Source organism: Desmodus rotundus, chromosome 9 (assembly GCF_022682495.2).
Source record: "Desmodus rotundus isolate HL8 chromosome 9, HLdesRot8A.1, whole genome shotgun sequence".
Lineage (NCBI taxonomy): Eukaryota > Metazoa > Chordata > Mammalia > Chiroptera > Phyllostomidae > Desmodus > Desmodus rotundus.
The window spans coordinates 104069670-104087276 of NC_071395.1; the positions used below are offsets into that span (position 1 = coordinate 104069670).

General features: G+C 50.1%; 1 protein-coding gene across 7 annotated transcripts in view; it reads left to right on the plus strand.

Moving 5' to 3' along the window:
- CDK12 (cyclin dependent kinase 12) overlaps positions 1-13952 on the plus strand; it is a 71807-nt gene extending 57855 nt beyond the window's left edge. For 5 of the 7 annotated variants that reach the window (XM_045182177.3, XM_024572910.4, XM_045182182.3 and 2 more), the window contains 4 exons: positions 228-326; positions 8024-8225; positions 8510-8697; positions 13818-13952. The gene's annotated coding sequence lies outside the window, so the exon portion shown is untranslated. Of the gene's footprint in view, positions 1-227; positions 327-2744; positions 2793-8023; positions 8226-8509; positions 8698-13817 lie in introns of all 7 variants that reach the window. The other 2 variants (XM_045182178.3, XM_045182180.3) reach the window with 2 other exon arrangements.
- The last annotated feature ends 3655 nt before the right edge of the window (positions 13953-17607 follow it).

Here is a 17607-nt window from a genome sequence, read left to right on the forward strand (position 1 = left end):
GAGAGGACAAGAGCTAGGGACCATAGAACCAGAGACTGGTAAAAGAGAGGAGGAGGGCAGGGTTCAGAGATACTTCACTATGTTTAGACATAAAATAAGTGCCATGGAGATTATATGCAGAACAGCATGCAAATGATGCCTGGTGCCTTTGGGATATGAATCATAGAACCTTAGTGTTGCAAGGAAGAGAACTTGGAGCTCATCTTGCTGAACCCTTCCTTTTACAGACGTGGAAAAGGAGGCCCAGAAGTGAGAAATCGGTTGAATTCTGTCCTGGTGTTGCTTTGTGTCCCTGGATTTGAAGAGTCCTGGGAACACGGGGAAAGGTAGGTAGAGAGGGTATAGAGAGGAAAGTTGGGGGAAGAGTGTCAGCAGGATATTATTCTCTACTGCTTGGAGTCTCGTGTCTCTGGCCCCTGAGTCTCGGAAGCAACTCGGGGGAGTCAGGCAGGTGCACTTCTGGGGGGACATTTCCCTTATACAGCGTGTTCCAAAGATTATCCCATCCATTTCCTTGCTTCTAAGCAGACAGATCCAACCCCACCCCCACTCCCATGGGATTTTACCATATTTTATAAGGTCCACAGAGAAAGAAATGCACCAACTACCCCAGTTCCTTAACCTAGAAATAAATCCCCCAATGATGACTAAATATTGAGCTTATCTGAGATTTTATCACAGGTTTCCCTGCTATAATACAATCTGCTAGAGAAAAGTCAGCCAAAACATATAGTGAGGAGTGGTCTTATACCTGGTGTCCTTGTCTAAGCTGAGAGCAGAAATGGAAATAGAACTCCAGGCCCTGAAAGCTGAGTCAGAAATGCCCCTGGGCTCATGTGGTGCTCTGGCCCCAGAGCTCTTAGTCAGGCCCATCTGCTCCGTTTGCTATTGGTGCACGTTGGAGCAAAGGGTGCATTTCCTGCTGTCCCAGTCCCCACCCCCTGCTTCCTTCACTTTTCAGACACTAGAGTTGAGAAGGGAGAGAAGGAAGAAAAGGGACTTTCCAAAGGTGGCATTTCCTGGTGTCATCTTCCTTCCTCAAAAAATTTACCATTCTTTGTTCTGTGCTTCATGAGACTAAGTTGAGGTGAGGACAAGGATGGACAGAGAGCTTGGAAAGCAGTGTGGGTGGAAACTTTGTCACTCTCCAGCCCCCAACACCTTTCTCCCACTCCCAGAACTGCCTTCTCCTGTCTTGGTACCCCATTTCATATCCTCAAAGGCCCTGGTCAAGAGCAGGATGTGCCTCTGTGTCCCCAGCCTCCTCACCCTGTCCTGCCCTTAGACCCTCAGGGTCATCTTCTTAGCTGTCTGATTCTCAGCCTTCTCTACTACTGACAAGATGAGAAGGGGCCTTTGCATCCCCCAAAACAATCTGGAAAGAATCCTTCTAGCTCCCCTACTGCTTCTAAGAGCCTGCTGGGAGAGGTTGGGGTAGGGTAGGAGAGCTATGCACGGGAGTTGAAAAAAGAAGATTCTCCTGTCAGGGGAGATCAGGAAGAAGCCTGCAAGTGGGGAGAAGATAGGGGAAATTTGGGAACTTGGGAGGCCTGGAGTCCCACTCATGGGGCTGGCTGCCTAACATAGGGCAGGCTGTTCACATTGAGTATTTGGGGGGCGGGGGTTTATTAGATGGCTCCTGTTTATAGAGCCTCTGTTCTCCCCTGAAACACAGAGCAGTGGAGAAGAGCATGCAGTGAAGAAGGAGGGGAGCCCTGGCAGGGTGACTCAGTTGGTTGGAGTGTCGACCCGTACACCAAAAGGTTGCGGGTTCGATTCCTGGTTATGGCACATTGATGTTTCTTTCTCTCCCTCTCCTCCCCTCCCCAGCCGCCCACCCTGCCCTCCCCGCCCCCCCCAGCCGCATCCTTCCTCTCTCTGAGATTGTAAACAAATCCTTGGGTGAGGATTAAAAAAGGAAGGAGAAGAGAAGATGTCAGGCTTTCACAGACCCTCTTTCTTACTCCTTGTCCACCCCTGCTCTAACATTGGAGGCATATTGAAGGGGCTAAAAGGCCCTTAAAGCATTCAATCTAGATTCTGGATATTTCTCTAAAGAACAGGGCCTCCCTTTCCACAACCCTGCCTCATATTACCAAGGTTCAGCCAAAGGTGCCAGATCTTCATCCCTGGAGTCAAAGCCTGCAGTCTGTTCTGGAGTCCAGAAGAAACCCTGAGCTTTTGCAGGGAAAGAGGCATAGACCTGCAGTAATGCAGAGGCAGCAGCACCCAGAATCCCCTGCACTCTGGAGAAAAGGGAATCATTGAGGAGTTCAATATTCATCTAAGGTTTAGGACTCCTGGTAGGACCCCTTTCTTCCTTCTCCCTCAGTGTGTCCCACTGGATGGAGCGAGATCTGGATATCTGAACCTCTCACTTTGACACCTTGAAGGTTATACAGATCCCCTCTCTAGCTCCCACAGCCATTGAGGAGGAGAAGGAAGGCATCTCAGAAGTGGCTGTCCCATTATGTCCATCAGCATTCAGGGAGAGAGGTCAAGGAAAACAAATTGACCACAGAGGGATCCAGGAGGAGATAACCGCTCCTGAAACAGCCTCCTTACCCCATTCTACCCTGCACCCCCTCTCACACGCCAACAAGGCTGAATGGCCAAGTGCGCCAGCGATCCTGGCTGGCGATCCCGTTCTCTGTGCAGGCAGCCGGCTCCCTGCTCCTCACAGAGCACATGCTGGGGTCTCTTGCACTCCTTTGCTCACTCTTCTCAATGTGTGTGTGTTGCAGATTCCTGGGAATAAAAAAGGGGGCTCTGGCCCTGCGAATAGGAAGATGGTATGTTCTGGGGCCCTTTGGGTGTATCTACTTCGCTGGAGGAGGGGCAGGGAGAAGGCTGCTGGCAGCGCAGCTGAGCTCAAGGTTCTGGTGACTCATAGCATTTGGGGGCGGCTCATGAAAACAGCAGAGGGGGAAGGGAGAGAACCAGGCCTGTTAGAGCCCTCTTTTGCCCATTTTCCCCCACTCTGAACTCTGGATGAAGGTCTCTTTTTCTGGATTGTGGGGCAAAGAGAGGCCCTAGCTATGAAAGAAGAGAGGGAAATGGGAAGGCGAACAGGGGAGGCTGAGCATCCCAGTGAGAGGCCTTCCAGTGAGGAAAGGAGAGGCCAGTTATTCCCGCTCTTACTGTAACCATTGGCTGCACAGAAGATACTAGGCATGCACATGTGCTGGGGCAGCTCTGTGTTCCTGGGCATTTCCAGAAAAGGGGCTTTCCAGGCCAATACAGCTACTTCTCCCTGCCCTCGCTTGCCTGCTCAGAGCTCTGGGTACCCAGCTGACATCACATGACTCAGGAATTTTTTAAAAAGCCCTGGCTGGTGTGGCTCTGTGGATTGAGCGTGGGGCCTGCCAAACAAGAGGTTGCTGGTGGAATTTCCCATCAGGGCACATGCCTGAGTTGTGGGCCAGGTCCCCAGTTGGGGGTGTACATGAGGCAACCAATCGATGTTTCTCTCTCCCATCAATGTTTCTTTCCCTTTTTTCTCTCTCCCTCCCCTTCCACTAAAAAGAAATAAAATCTTCAACAAAAACATTATTACAGGACCACTTGATCTCTATACTCTCTTCCCTGGAAATATGCTCCTTAGATCTTCAAAGGTGCTGATTCTCTCTTCCTCTACAGGCCAGGTTGGCAGTATGTATCCTCTCCATCCTTTCTCAATCAGGGGGATGGTAGGGGACTATATTTGATGTCACACCAGCAGCAAGGGGCCAGAAGATGAACCAAGAGAACCATACGTGCCTTTGACCACAGTACCCAGGGGCCTCCTTGTTTCAGCAAAGCGAAACAGGGATCTTAGATACCAAGTGTCCAGATACATAATAATAAATATCCTCTCTCTAAACTGAGAGAAGGATGGGCTAAGAGGAGGGGACTTCTCCAACAGAGTTCGAGTCCTCATTTGCCTGTTTCTATGCCTTTCATTGCTGGTGGCTCTGCTCTGCAGCTGGGGTGAGGTGTCTTCTGCTGGGATGCTCCTGGAGATCCAGAGAAGGTTTTGGTTGGAGAAAGGGTCAGATCAGCTGCTCTTCATGTAGGAAATGGGACCAGCTCCACTCCCCAGCTCTCCCTGACAGCAACAGGAGCCCAGGGGCCCTGCTGGAACACCCACAATAAAGCTCAGTTCTGACCTCAACCAGTGATCACCTGGCTCTAGTGTAAAAGTGGTACGGCCAGGTGGGATGGGCCAGGTGGGGTGCAGTATTAGAGTAAATGAGTGAGAAATACAAGAATCACTCCTCAGTACCACATGCTTCTCCTCTTCCTCAAACTCTCTTTGGCCCCCCTTCCATGTCGCTTCAGCCACCTCCACTCCTGGCCATTCCATCCCCTCCAATCTGAGGAGACATGGTAAGTACTTGTCTGTTCCCTGTACTTTTCTCTCTTGCTCTCCTTCCTCCCTCCCAACACCCAGACAGGAGTTATCCCATTTGAACTCTCCACCAGTGAATGCCTTGAGAATCTGAACCTAGGGCCCCTAAGCTCTGCACTCTGCCTGAGGCTGACTCATCAACCCTCATCCTCCCTACAAGTATATATAGCCAGGCCAAGACTGGTATGTCCACTGGCACTGAGGGCCCTGACCCAAAGCCGAGGGCGGCCCTAGGGGTGCTGTGGAGCCTGGCCCTAAATGCGTGTATGCCTGTGCATTGGGCACACTGGTTTATTAGTGTTATTTCAGCATTGTGATGCAGAGAGAGTAAGTGTAACAGCTGCTCCTTGCTTGCAGTGTTTATTGTTACCTAGAGACAACCTCCTGGCTTTTTCCCAGCTCCCCCTCCCCCCTAGCCCAGCCCCCTCCCTGCCATCAGTCCTACTCTCCCCACACTGATGGGAAATTTATAGCTTGCCCATACCATGCCTTTAACCCTCTCCTATCCATAGGGTAGGTCTCAAGGGAAGTTGAAGTGAGCAGTGGGCATGCTTGGGCCCTGGCAGAATTGGGTTGATGGAGGGGGAAGGATGAAGGGAGGGAGGGACAAGACTTCCCCTCCCCAGTCCATGTGTCCAGACTCAGGCCCCAGCTGCCCTCCTGGCTCTCCTGTTGAGAGAAAGAGCTTTGGATCTAGCCTTGGGGATCCCAACATTCTCCTCACATGATCATTCTCTTCCCTGGGCATCTCTAAGGCCCCCAAGTGGACTGCCTGGTCCTGAGCAAGTCTAGCAAGGTAGTACTGAAACAGGAGGAATAAATACCGAGTGGCAGAACCCCCAGCCCCTGCCTCTCTGTAGAGATGTCATGGCAAGACAGACAAGAAACTCTGGCATGAGGAATGTTGGCCACATCTCCACAGGTGGGTAGATGTCAAACATGAAGCTAACTGCTGAGCCTGGTGGGAAAAACTGCCCACCTTAACTTCACCCTGAACTTGGCACTAAGGTCCCAAGGGACTTCTAGGCCATCCTCCAAGCTTGTCTCCTTGATCTGGTTAGGCCGTTTCTTTCTGGCTTTCTTTCTGGTCCAGTTTCTGCTGCTCGTCTTTGGTTTGATACCTTGGGGCAGATCCAAGGGACCAAGGGGACTGAAGTATTCTAGTCATGGCCTCAACAGAACTGGGGAAGGAGAAGCTCCTGTAGCCCCTCCTGACCTAGGACCTTTCATGGAGGGGCACCCTACCATATATTCACCATCTCCACTGCTAACGAGAAGAAGAAGGATCAGATTTTAGCATAAAGGATAGAGTTAGTCATATGGAAAAACTCACAGGAAGTAAGGCTTCAGAACAGGCCTGTTTCTCCTCAGAGATTTTGCTTCAGCCTGGGATGGATTTAAGTTGTACCTACGCAAGCAGCATTGAAAGAACAGGGCTACTTTGTCCTGGGGCTCCTCCAGATGTGGGCCTCACTGCAGTCTTTGCACAGGGCACTGCCCCGCAGTCCCAGGTGGGTCCCAGGTGGGTCCCAGCGCTGGCACTGCTGCGATCAGCTGCGCTGCCGTGGTGAACCGCTTGACCTCTGAGCACGGCTTTCCCTGGTCGGAAGTGCAGATGAACAGCCTTTTACGGTTGTGGGGAGAATCTAGTGTAATAATGTTTGTAAAGCACCTAGGACAGTGCCTGATACTCAGTAGGTGCCCAGTCAACAAGGGTTGGGACAATAAAGTCTGTCACTTTTATGAAGTTAGCAGGGCTGACACTGCCTCAGAGACTCGATGAGTCCCGCGAAATTATAGTCCAAATATGTGTATGTGCACGTGCTGGGGAGAATGGTCACAGCGTGCTTCGTGGTGTGGAGCCGGTGTGGTGGTCTCCTGGAAGGGAAACAGCCCCAATCCCTTGACTCATATTCCTATTCTTCTCAGGCCAAGAGCACCTCAGGCGGTGTTCTACCTGGAAGTACAGCTTCGTCCAGGGGAAGCTTGGAGAGGCAGCCATTAGAGTAGCTCGCACTTGCCAGGCCCTTCACAGTTTGTTAAGTACATTGCCTACATTAGCTCTTTTGATACCCAGAACACCCTAGTAAAGTGAACTACCATTTACTGAGTGCCTACATTGTGCTGGGTGTATTTAAAGTATGTTTAAAGTCTATAGAATATTTAATCACCTAGCTAGCCGTGATTTATAAGGCTCAACTTCTATTTTTTTTTCAAAGATTTTATTTATTTACTTTTAGAGGGGAAGGAAAGGAGGAGAGGGAGAGAAACATCAATGTGTGGTTGCCTCTTGCCCACTGGGGACCTGGCCCACAACCCAGGCATGTGCCCCAACCGGGAATCGAACCAATGACCCTTTGGTTCACAGGCCTTTTGCTCAATCCACTAAGCTACACCAGCCAGGGCTCATCTCCTATTTTTAATTCTTTAGATATTTTTACTGTTCTAAGTAATACCACAACAAACATTCTAACATAAAACTTCATGCACTTTTTATAATAAATTCCAAGAAGTGAAATTACTGGGTCAACAGATACAAATATCCACCCTCATGGTTATGATCATTTTATTGATGTACCCTAATGAGAACAATATTTTTTAATCTTTCTCTTTGGAATTCTGCAATGGAAACACAATTGCAGCCCCTTCTCCTTTTTATACCCAGCAGAGACATTAATAATCTATCATAGCTTTTTTCTTAATTGAGGTAATTGTAGATTCACATGCAGTTGTAAGAAATAATACTGAGAAGCCTTGTACATTTTGCCTACTGTAACCCAATAGTAACATTTTGCAGTACTATAGTGTATCACAACCAGAGTATTGACCTTGATACAATCCACCTATCTTATTTATTTGTCCCGTTTTACTTGTTCATGTGTGTATTGTTATATGCAACCTTATTATCTGTATAAAATTGTATATCTACCACTATAGCCAAGGCACTGAATAATTCCAATACCACGAGGATGCCTCATGTTGCCGTTTTATAATCATGCCTGTCCCACCCCCTCCTTAACCCTTGGCAACCACTAATCTATCTGCCACTTCTAAAATTTTATCATATCAAAAATGGAATCATATATTATGCGACTTTTCAGAATTCGCTTTTTCCACTCAGCATAATTCCCTGGAGATGCATCCGAGTTTTTGTATGTACCAATAGTTTGGTTCTCTTATTTGTTCCGTGGTACGAATGTACCACAGTTTAACCAGTCACCTGTTAAAGAATACTGTGTACTCTCACTTTGTACTCGCTGGGTAGTAATGAAGTACCTCATTTTACTTTGTGTGCTGAGTGTTTTATAGTCATGATTTTTTTAAAAAAAATATTTATTTATTTTGGAGCGAGGGGAAGGGAGGGAGAAAGAGAGGGAAGAAACATCGATGTGAGAGAGAAACATCGATCAGTTGCCTCTCACATGTGCCCCAACCAGGAACCAGGCCCGCAACCCAGGCATGTGCCCTGACTGGGCATCAAACTGGCAACTTTTGGCTTTGTGGGATGATGTTCAACCAACTGACCCATGCTAGCCAGGGCTATACTCATAATTATTTAGTTTCTTAACCTTTCAGGCTGGCACTGCACTACTTTTTAAAATATTTTACTGACTTTTTTTTTTTTTTTTACAGAGACAGAGGAAGTAAGAGAAACATTGATCCACTGCTCCACCTATCCATGCACTCATTGGCTGAGTCTCACGTGTGCTGGGACCAGGGATTGAACCCACAGCCTTGATAAATTTGGACAAGGCTCCAACCAACTGAGCTCCTGGCCAGGGCGCATGCACTATTATTATTTCCATTTCATAGATGAGGAAAATTGAGGCTCACAGTAAGTGATTTCCCCACTACTACATTCTATTAAATGGCAAAGGAGAGCCTGGAACTTAAGACAATAGGGCTCTTTCACTACACCAGGCTTTCTGAGACCTTGACTAAGGCTGCTGGGAAAAGGGCGTGTTTGAAGAGAGATGTCAGAGTCAGGAAGTGCATTGGAGCAGCCTCGGTCAGTTCAGGTCCTCCCAGCTAACTTTGGTTCATTGATTAGAAGAGTAGCAGTGTCACGGAGCAGGGACTATATGGCATGCGTCCTTGACCTTGTTTCCCCTTTTCCAGAGAAGAACAAGGCTGAAGTGGGCGGAGCCCATAAGACATCTTCCCACAGACCTGAGACCTGGAATGGGGAAAGGAGGATCCAGCCTTTGGTTGTCTATCAGAGAATGAGTGGGGCAAGGTCCTCCCTGGAAATGTGAAGGTTAATGTATCTTTGACAGGTCTAAGGAAACTGAGGCCCATGACAAAGGGTGAGCTCTCTGTTCCGAAGGGGTAAGGGAGAGGCAGCACCTTTTTCAGGTTTTGGTTGTGGGGAGGGGAACCACAGTTCATTTGCACACGTACTACACCTTGGGCAGGCTCCGTGTCTGGAACGTGGCTCAGGGGGAAAAGAGAGTGGAAGCAAAAATGCCAGTCCAGTGTTTAGTCCCGACTTCACCGCTGCTCCTTCCCTCCAACTAAGTCAGAAGGAGTGGTAGAAATCATTTGGTCTGTCCCTCAGCCTCTGGGCACTGGTGGAAGCTGACAGGTGGAAACCTAGAGTTGGCCCAGACGTGATGGATGGTCGAGATGCCAATTTGCAGGAGAGAAGGTTTGGCTCCTCTCCTGGGAGCTGTGTCTGGCCAAAGGCTGCCTCCTCCCACCTCTTGCTGGAACCCGCTCTTTTATAGTCGGTGTCACCATTGCTCCCTTGGCCTATTGCAGTGTCTGTGGACTCATAACAATTTTCCCCATCTACTTATGGCTCCAGAACCAGGCTGACCACACAAATCCCTCTGCTCCATCTCCCTTGGCCCATCAAAAAATGGCACATGTTCTCCAGTGGCAGCCACCATCCTTACCCAGTAATTTCAGCCATGCAGATAAATGCTGAGGCTGTTTATAGGGACAACACTATGTGGTTGAAACAACCAGAGATACCTATTCTGCATGTCTGTCTTTTGGTTGGAAGTCCTTAGACCCAGGGGAGACCATTCTTTACTAGCTCTTACCCCCACTGAGACTTCCTGACTGTCAGAGGCCCTAAATGCGGCTAGGAGACAGCTCGCTTCCCTTGGAGCCAAAACGGGTCCTAACCCGGAAATATCAGGACCCCTACTTACTCCCTTTTTTTGGCTGCCTCTCTATTCCAGGCCCCGTTCTCTCCTGCCACCACTCCCTTCCCATTCCTCCTTGCTCCTCTCTCTCTCTCTCAGCAAGTTTTTTATGTGATTACAGGCACTGCATGGTAATTAGTGCTAAACTCATTTGCACAACTACAGTTAATTGGCTACAACAATTAATTAATGTGTTGGAAATTTGGCACTGGAAAAAAAAAGTTTGTCATCAAAAAAAGGGCAAAAAATTGTAGAGTAAGGTACCCATAAAAATTGAGGGCAGGCTTCAAAAGCCCAGCTGGGCCTCAAACTTCAGGCTGGCCTCAGATGCCTTCCCACTCTCGACTTCAACACATTTTCTTCCTTCCTCTTTCATTTTTTTTCTCTTCCTTTTCCCCTCTCACCCTTCCTCTCTCTCTCTCTCTCTTTCTTCCTCTCTCTCTCTCTCTGTCTTTTACAACTTAAGCAAACTCATTTCCCTGATAAAATATAGCATGACTAATGGCTAGAGCATGTAAAAATCATTGGGAAAATGTCCTTGGAAGACGAATGCATTTTCAGCAGAATAATTAACTTAATTAACAAATTCACATGCATATTCATCAGGCTATTAATGTCTTCTCGGCTCAGCTTGATGAACATTGCGGTAATAACCATCTCATTTACATACTGCATTCTACTGCGATCCAAAACAGAGACAACATACAGGCGTGTACACACACACACACTTGCACAAATACACACAACATGCCTGGGCCGCTTTGGTTTCCAGGTTGGCTGTGTGTGTGTGAGAGAGAGAGAGAGGGAGAGTGAGTGTGCGCGCGCGCGTGTGTGTGTGTGTGTGTGTGTGTGTGTGTGTGTGTAGGAACCCCGACTGGGTGACGCGATTTTCAGAGGGTCATGAGCAAGGTGGGGCAGGGTGTCCACATGCGGATGTCTGAGCGAACTTTAATTCATTCTCTCCCTCTGCCTCTTTTTCCTTGTTTCCTTTCCTCTGTGTCATTTTCTTCTCTCGTGCCGCCCGCCCCCCAGTCTCTCTAGGGAAAAACTTGGTATCTGTGCCAACTTTTTCCCTCCTCCCCTCCTCCCTCTCTCTCCTCCTTCCCCACTTCCAACTGCTGCCAGCCGGCATCAGCACCGAATTGCCATCTCCTTGAGCTCTCTGTGGAGCAATCTCAGAGAGCAGTAAGGTGTGACGCGGGGCTCTGCCGGCTTCGCAGCACCGCCTGCGGAAAGAGCGCAGGATGGCGGAGGAAGATTAAGAGAAATCGCGAGCAGGGCTGGGCTGCCATTGGTGTGTGCAAATGCCGAGGAGGAAGGGAGTGGGAGAGCAAGAGGTGGGGGGGGAGTAGAAGGGGCGGGGGGACCAGCAGCTGTCGGCCTAATTCTTCTAACACTCTGCTTGTGGTCATATTAGAAAAACAGATTATGCCCCTCGGTGCCACTCACTTATACTTGACAATAGTTAATGTTCTCTATCTCCATTCGCGGGTCTTGACGACAGTGGACTTCAGGGCGAGGAGGATGGGGGTGTGGGTGGCCAAGGGGCACCGAAGACCAACCTCTCCTGACCTCCAACCCCAGTCTACACTAGCCCTCTAGGAAGCAAGCCCGAACCATTTGGATCTGATGCTTCCATTTGGCTCTGATTTTTCCAGCCCCTTAGGAGATGCAGAGGTCAGAGAACACCTGGAAGCCCTTTCCCCTGAAAAGTCACTGCCCCTTTAGAGTCTTAATAGGTCACATTAAGGCAAAGTAAGACCAGCTTTGTGGCACCCCTTCCTCTAACCTTTCTGTGGGTCCTACCCCTCAATCCAGAAGTTGGGGGGGGGGGTCAGAGAAAGCAGACCATGGTAGTGCTCCATGAGAGGGCTACAGAAAAGCCATAAACAAAACAAGGCCAGGGTTGTTTCTAGGTTGCTATGGAAACCAGGTTCCCTCCTCCTGGCAGAAAGGGAGGACTGCCTGAGGCTTGCCTCCTTCCACCAATCCTGAAAGCTGTAAAGGTGGAGTTTGCTAAGGCCCAGAGAATGGGCCTGGTCTTGGAGGACAAACCAACCATTCCCAGCAGCATTGTCTGCCAGACCATAGCCCTTTGACCTCCACCTTCCCTACCCTCTCACCCCAAAATTCAGTCAAAGGAGGCTTTTCCTTTCAGTGCCTTGTCCTCCATGGAGACCTGTTGCTTAGCAACCACTAGTGCCTTCTTCCTAATAACTTGCAGGGACTGAGAGATATAATATCTGTCTCTATATTCAATCCCCCTCCCTGTCTATTTATATTTAATAACTGAAGCCCTGTCTTGGGTTCTCTTGGCACTTGTTTTAGAGTACTTTCAGATGGAGTAAGCTACGGTCTGAAGAAATAAAGTTATATTTGATAAAGAACTTCTAAACAAGAAAAAGTGGGAGAAGAGACTGGAGTAGACAGGGAAGCTGTGGGACGATGTTTTTTTCAGTGTATGTAGGTAGAGAGAGAGGGGGGAAAGTATTTAGAACTTGGAATGTGTGGAGAGGATGTCTACAGGGATTCCCAAGGGTCTGTTCGGGAACCTGGGGTGGACCCTTGGCACTTTCCACCCCCCGCACCCTGTCCTGCCCTCCTTCTAGCAACTTTCAGTCTAGAGCCCTCTCATATTTCTGTTTGTGGGAGGTCCATCCCTCTGGGGATGTCCAGTTTCCTAGCATCTGCATGTTGGTATCCAGGAGGGGGCTATGTAGATGTATGTCCAGCAAGGCCTGGGTGTCTTCCAGAGTTTTTCAGTCACAGGGAAGGAATTCTGAGCTCTCTCCTAGAAAGCTCCAGAGCTGACCTAGCAGAGGGAGCTGCACAGTATCACTGAAAACGAGGAGCAAGGAAGGCCTACATGTAGCCTACAGGGTGCATGTGGAGTCAGAAGGCCTGGGTCTGAGCCCCCTCTTCTTATTCTCCTGTGATCCTAGTTATTCAGTTAACCTTTCCCTTGTACTTCATTTGCAGACCAAAAATAATGTGTACTTCCTTGGACTTTTGTGGGATCAATTAAAGTCATATGTGAAAGGAAACGCCCTGAAAACTAACAGCTTTAACTAAAATATTAGTTTCAGGTCTGGAAAAGGTCCCGATTGCTGGGAAGAGGGAGGCATCATGAATCCAGTCTTGCCCTGGGGTAGGAACTCCATTAGCTTTTTAGCCAGAGAGGTATGATTCTTTGCCCTCTAGTTGGCGGGGTGGGGAGCTATAAATCAAAATCAAACACAAGTCTGTCTAGGGAAAGTAGCACTCAGTGTCCCCATCATCTTCCCCACGTCCAGTCCCAAACTCTGACCTCTAGTCCTGAGTGGCCAAGACAAAAGTCCTGCTGACACCCCACCCTGAACCTTCCATCCTTCTGGGTCAGCACCTTCCCTGCATTTGTGCTAGCTCACAGACTGTGCAGTTTCACCCTTCATACCCCCCTTCTCAGCACCTCCTCCAACCCGAGCCTTCTGTGGGAGACAGATGGGGTGTCTGCAATGGAAAAGGCTCTGGGCTCTACGCCGCCTTGGGTGGGCATCCCCCCTCCCCATCTCCCACTACTCCCCCTCTCCCTACCTAAGACACTCAGATTCACCCCGGGCAGCTTTGGGAGCTACTAAGAATTCCAACTCTCTTCCTTCTCAGACTCAGCTCAAGAAGCAGAGCCAGAATGGCATCTTTCTCCAAGACCTAAACCCCATCCTCTCTTCGTAGAAGACCAATGCAAGGAGGAAATAGACTAGGGAATGGTAGAGCTCCGTGTGAAGGAACTAATGTGGAGAGGCTCAGAATCCCTCACTGAGGACTGGATGGCTGGGCTTGGGGCCTGAGTTGACAGAGGAGGCTGAGCTAGGCAGCTCCTTTGTTCCAGAAATCTGGGGTCCCTGGAGGGACGCTTAGCTTGGGGAGGGGGAGAAAGGGAGCTATCACTACAGAGCACCAACTGTGAGCCAGGCATGATGCCAGAGCCTTTCCATACTTGTAGTCACAACTAGCAGGTGAGGAGTCAGGACGAATGGGTGTCTCAGGAGCTCTCAGCACCTCCGCGCAGTTGACCACCTCCTCCTCTGATTCTGTGATGTCACTGCCGGTTCTCCCCCTACTCTGGCTGCTCTTTCTCTGTCTCCTTTGCAAGCTCATCCTCAGCAACTTGGGCTCAGCCAAGGCCTTTGGTTATATACTTTCATGGTACTATGTACCCGTTCAGCGCACTTAGAACAGTTATCTCACACTTATTTGTGCAGCCATTTGAATAATGATCTTATTTTCCCCACCAGATGGAAATTCCACAAGGACAACAACCACGTCTGTCTGTGTTCACCAGTGTGCTCCCAGTGCCCAGCACAGTGCCTAGCATAAAGCAGCTATTCGGTAAACATTTGTTGAATGAATGAATAAATGACAAAATGATATCTCTCTTGCCTACACTCAGCTTTTTATCCATTCCCTCACCCTAGAGTTCACTCACCCCCAATGTGTAAGCCAGAGAACAGGGTGCCTGAGAGGTCATCTCCATGGAAAAAGCCATCAGGACAGGACTAGCCCAAGTTCCAGGATATGGGTCCTCTGCCCTGCTAAAGCCTGGCACTGCCTGTCTGTTCCCCCAGCTTCCCCAGGGACAGAGAATTAGGAGCGCCAGCACCTCCTCCCTATGTAAGGGCCTGAAATCTCTCGTGAGCTGGAAGGGAGGAGTTCCATTGGAGAAGTGTCTCTTTTCCGCCTTAGCTGAGACTGCAGAGACCATCTGCTGCCACCCCTCTGTTTGCTTCTGTCCTCTTCCCTTGGACTTCAGGGAAGAGGATGGTTTGACCAAGTGGGAAAGAGATGGGAAGAGAGGGACAGGCTGCTTGTTCTTTGACAGGGCTGGTGATGAGCCTCAGCCAGGTGATTGGAGCAGAGGAACATAGGATGCGGCAGCCTCAAGTTCTTTGGGGCTACACTCTCCAGACCCTGGGAAGCAAGGACTGGACCAAACAACCTCTGGGAGGTGGCCAGCCTTCCGCCTTGGCCTTCATCTGACCTTTTTCCTGCCCTTGACCTCAAACAATATTCACGAGTCTACTGGAAGTTAAAGTTAGGCCAGCTCCTTATTCTCCCTGGCCACCCCCCATTCTAGCCAACTGCCCAGCCCAGACCATCTCTCCCAACCCAGCTCAGCACCAATATGCAGTCCTCACAGCTACTCCTCATCCAGTCCCCTTATCCTGATGGCACCCTCAGCACCCAGGTGTCTGGGGTCATAGATGTGGAATCCACTCCAGGCAGTGTTGCTCTCTTGGACCCTACCTGTTCTCTGGGCCCCTAATGAAGTAGGACAACTTGGGCTATGGGCCAAGTCCTTGTGTCCTCATCAAAGGCAACATCTGTCTCCTCCAAGATGATAACCCTGTGGGGAGGGGGATGAGACAGGCACAGGGGAGAAACCCCAGTCCTGCCTAGGCCCTCACCCTAGATTCCACTGCAGGCGCAGATTGAGTGTGAGGGCCAAGACATCCACGGAGGCCTGAACTCAGGCATGCCCCTGCACAGGCCTTCACGCCTCTGAGCCCCCCAATCTGTGGGCCCCTCCTGGCCTCACCAGCTACCTGTGCTACTGCTGCTGCTGCCAAGCCAGCCTTCTTTTATTCATGCGTTGTTTTATTGCTGGCAAATGCTGCTGCTTGCCGCTGTTAGAGGCGTTCCTGCCAAATCCATCCCAACATCTTGGCCTGGCATCAGGGCGGCATGCTAATGTGGAAATTTAAAGAGCCGCTCAGCTTTAAATCGGAATTTTAAATGAGCAGCAGTGCTCCAGAGGGACCCGGGCAAAATCGAACAGTATCTGATCCACCCTTCCTACTCCCACTCCTATAGAATCACCCCACTTCCTCCCACCTCTCTCCTTGACTTGGACACTAGATGAGGGAATGGTATGTCACACACTAGGGGAAGAAGGAGCTACTGGGGCAGAGGGATTGGTGCAAGATGGAGTCATCTCTGTCAGTAAGGGGCAAGGATTCCCCCCACTCAGGACCAAGGAGGGATCTACCTCTTGCTGTCCTGGGAAATTGGAGGCAGAGACTCCAAAGGGAGCTGGCCTGGGGATGGCGCAAGTGACCTGCCTACCTCACTTCCCATTTTACTGGGAAGCAAGAAGAAAAGGCCCAGAGCAGAGAAGAGGTGAAGTGGGATTCCATGGGGACACTCATGTGCAACACACAGTGGTGTGGACTGGGATGTGCGCGCTGAGCCGTGCGGGCAGGGCAGGATGCTTGCTGAAGCGCCTGTGGCACTGGTGCACGCGGCTCACGCATCACCTATGCGTGGAGAGGAGTCGTTCACATAGGTAGGGCAGTCTTTCTCCCCACATCCGGGCCCCTGTCCTAACCAGAGCAAGCTGCTTCTGCAAGTTGCTAGCCTGAGCTATGCTCCAGGTTTTTCCATAAAGCCTAATGCATTAATATTCCCCAGCTCCTGGCAGCTACCTTGAGTCAGCTGTGGTGGTGACAGAGCCCCACAGCAACTCTAGGGCACCTGAGCTCATTTTGTGCATTGTCATGGCTATAGTGTGGTGACCATCAGATGACAGGCTCAGGCCTCTCCTCTGGGAGAGGTAGCCTTCCTTTCAGAGGGAAGAGGGGACTAATGGGAGGTAACAGAGGCAGAATCTGTGCCTGTCTGTGACCTCCTTTCCTCCTTATCTGTCTCCAGGAAACAGGTGGTCCCTCATTATCAGAAAATATATACTGAGTACCTGTCTTCAAAGAGACAATGTGCTTAGTTTAGCACAGCGCCTCCCAGTTTTCTGTGCTGGGTGGAAGACAGCCCCAAGAATCTGGATGTTCTATCCCAGTCGGAGGATCCAGAATAACTTGCATGGTAATCTCAACCTAACCAGTGTTAGGCTGCTAGGCCAAAGGATGTTCCCTGACCTTCCCTAAGATTGCCCCTCCTTCAAAGAAGGAATCAGCTTCTTCACAGGCTGCTGTGGCTGCCAGCCAAGAGGCTTGGGGCAGGCCTGGGGCATGCAGCTGGCACCTGCCCACCAGATCCCCAAGGAGCACCTTCCTCCCCCACTCCATAGCCCCATTCAGATGGCCCCTGGGCTGCAGAGAATCAGAGCTCACTGCTCCCCAGTCCCAGAGTAAACCTCCAGCTGGAAAGCTCATCATCTTTCTTTCCACTGTAACCTGCTCCAAGATCCTTCACCCAGACTACATATACTAAAAATCTACCAGGTACTTTTTCCAAGCAGGACCAAATACTTAATACCATAGGGGTTGGGCTGGGACTAGGTAGGAGGCCTTGAAGGGTGAGTCCTGGGCTGGAATTATGGGAGAAGTTGCTGAGGTCAAGAGATGGTTGAGAAAGAACTCAATGGGAGTGAGATAGGATGGGGGCTGGGGGGTCATGAAGTGAAGGGACTGAGTGAATCTGCCTCACTCATCTAATTAGCAACATGTAAATAATATGCAAATCACCCCCTCTTTGTTTGGAGACACCAGGGCCTGCGCTTTTTGGAAGTAGGCTACGGAGGGACCACCAGGCAGAGTCTCTGAGACCCTCAGACATGGGACACTTAGGCTCAAGAGAGAGACCTCAGTGCAGCCATCTGGCTCTTGCTTATTCCCTGGATGGGCTCTCTTTCTATAGGCCTCATTTTCCCTATGTGTGAGAAGGCAGGACTGGACCAGGCAGACTCCAAGGCTTCTGTCCAGTACTGGCAGTCTAGGGTTCTGTGACCAGGGGCCCAGTGCCAGCACATTGTGGAGGGATCGGTTCCATTCTGGGGTGGAAGCTACCTGGCCCTCTTGCCCCTGCTGCCCATCTCAGCAGTTCCGTCACAACACCCCTACCTCCCCATACACCTGCCATCCCAAATGTGTGAGCAGATTCCTAAGACAATGTCCTCTCCTACTCTGTGCCTTTACTCACACTGTTTCCTGTGCTTGGAATGTCCTTCCTGCTTTAGTCCCGGCTAACTCCCTCTCTGCCTCCAGCAGCCTTAGCTGCCTTAGTCTTCCACCTTCTGGGCATCCCGAGGCATTGTTTCCTTCTCTTGTTTTCCCACTGGCTTGTGAACTCCTA